The following is a 2,754-nucleotide window of genomic DNA, read 5'->3' as shown; positions in this document are numbered from 1 at the left end:
TTCAAAGAATCCCATTTGGATCGTTTTTTTCCCTCTATACTAGTTTTAACCTGGTCATCACTAGATTGTATTCCAACCCTGTTATCATCACCTAAAGGATTTTTAGCACCATTTTCATTTCCACTGTACTGGTTTAAGGGCTTGGTATCAGACATTTCCTCTATTGGACTGTTTCTTTCTTCACTCTTGCAGACATTTTGGGAATGACTGTTCTTATTGTTGTCAGGCAGAAAAAATGTTCGGAGAGCCTCCCTTCTGTTGGTTTGTTCACCAGCACCTGCATTAAAAAAAAAAAAAGAAACAATTCTTAAAATAATTCAGAAAAGTGCCAGGAGTCAGTATAGTGAGTCACAACTTACATCAGCTGATAGCGAAAAGTTTGTTAGTTCTTACCTTTCTTTCTGTAAAACAAAAGATAGGCGCTTTTGGATCTAGTGAGAGAATTGAAAAAAGAATTTGAGTAAAGTCAAATTAGAGTCCATAAATTGTAAAGCAGCAAAGACAAAAAGGGACAAAGCATACCTCTCCGTCTTTTTTTCCTGAAATGGAGGATTATTTAGCTGCAAACAAAAGTAGTCAAAAACTTAATAAAAGTGCTAGTAGGCAATAAGTAAAATTCATTTCAAATCTGAATGTTCTTTTTTATACAGAAAAGTGTTGACTGTTTGAGAAACCCTGTCCTTTACAGCCCTAAAAATGTTGGTTCCTACCTCTGTAACATGGGAGTCATTGAATTTATACCATCTGTCCTCATCCTGGGACTTGATTGTTGCTGTATAATGGCCACTATGCAGACTGCCAAAGTGCTCAACATACGCATATAGTTCATATGCCTGATTCTGATCAATAACACACACACAGGCATATATGTACAGTACATATTAATGTGAATAATAATAGAAATGTGGTTTAAAACAGAAAAAAATATTAAAATGTACCTCTGGTATCTTTAGGGTGAAGGGAACATCCACAGCACATGTGTTTTTGACAAGAGACATTTGATAGTAGTTGAACTCAAATCTCTTTAGCAGCAACATCAAAACCTCTGGATGATGTTTTACTGCACATTTCTAAAAAACACAAAGTACCACAGACAGTGAAGTTACAAAACCTAACAAGCACATTTTTACATCTTTTTTAAATTATGATATTTTTCAGATTTTTGCTCTCAGTGGAGTTCTCAACCCTATCTTCTCCATTATGTGTTCAAGCTCCTTCTGGCTTCCTTCTCCTCTGGCCTCGACTCTACCGCCAGTGTCTGCATCCCAGGGGAAGACTTATTTTATCCTAATCTCACAATGATCATCCAGGCTCATCGCAATTTGCAGCTTCCATGTCTTCTGCTGGGGTCCAAGCACCAAAGAACTGTCACATTCATCACTGAATCGCTCTAATTGCAACTTTTGTTGTGTGCGTGCATGTGTGTGTGAGTCTATCCATTTGAATTCACAAACTGTGGAATGAGAACGTGGGTAAGTTACTCACAGTAGTAGCATCACATTTATCTTCACACTTCTCACAGTACAGCTGGTTGTCGTCAGTAAAATGCGAGTCTTTGAAAAATTCCTTGATGGCTTCCCTCTAAAAAAGGCTTTGAGTCATTCTTTCTGCACAACACTGTTTAATTCTTAAACATACAAGCAATGGCTCTCAACAAAAGAATTCTTTCAACACATTCAGATTCCTGTCAAATTACAATTTCACCTCTTGGATTAGCAGCAGTTATCAGACTTAATAACCATTAGTGAACCAGAAAAATCCAATAAGCTTTTACATCTTTTCTGATTTTGCACACATTTTTTTATTCATATAGTCTATTGGTATTTTTATGAATAAATATACATTAAAAATGGTGCATAAGATCTTCCAGCTCAGTTAGACACATTACATTTCCTGAATAAGCTATTTTAACAACAGATAACTTTATATGAATACATTTGTAAATTTGACCTTACTGTGCACTCTTATTTATTTTTATTTTTTTTTACCCTTTTTTGTATCTATCTGCATGTTTCCATATGTTTTTCACTTGCTGCTGAGACATGTTAATTTCACCAGAGGGAATATAAAGGATATTCCATTCTATTTAGTGTGGACTCATTGTTTAATACTCACCACATCATAGTTTTCATAGTGTTCATCAGAGGAATGCTTCAGTGGAAGTGGAAGATTCCAAAAAGACTTTTCTTCCTCTGTGTTTTCTTTACAATCCCAACAGAGGGTCCGGTCGATGAGCTGCACTTCAAATATCTGCACGTTTTATTTAATAGAAAAAAAACAAAAACAAAATTGTAATAGATCAGTTGCAGTCTCTTTTTCTTTTTCTATATTGAGCAAAAGCCAATTTCTTCAGTAAGTTACCTTTGCTGCCTCTTGGCTGGCCGTGGTCAAGATCTTCTCTAAATACTCTGCTGCATCTCTCTGTTCATTCACTTATTAAATAAGATAAAAGAGAGCATTATATTTATTTTTGCAAACTTAATGGCTATGTTTGTAACAGTAAACTCTCTACATTGTATTTTTACTTTACTTTTACATACATAAGGTATTCATTTCAAGTGTAAACTAGCATAAAATATGGGTTAAATATATGCAATACATTATAGCTTGAAGGAGGTTACTTTCTGTTTATCGTGAATGCATACAGCTATAGATGCCTTTCTAAATCTGTGTTAACTCCAAAACATTTGTTATATATTTTTTACTGTACCTTGATGAATACCCAGTTTTTGAGTAACTTCATTTGTTTCTCCT

This window comes from Cyprinodon variegatus, unplaced genomic scaffold (assembly GCF_000732505.1).
Source record: "Cyprinodon variegatus isolate N-32 unplaced genomic scaffold, C_variegatus-1.0 Scaffold1739, whole genome shotgun sequence".
NCBI classification, from domain to species: Eukaryota; Metazoa; Chordata; class Actinopteri; order Cyprinodontiformes; family Cyprinodontidae; genus Cyprinodon; species Cyprinodon variegatus.
The sequence above is the reverse complement of the archived record's forward strand: the minus strand, read 5'-3'. Positions refer to the sequence as shown.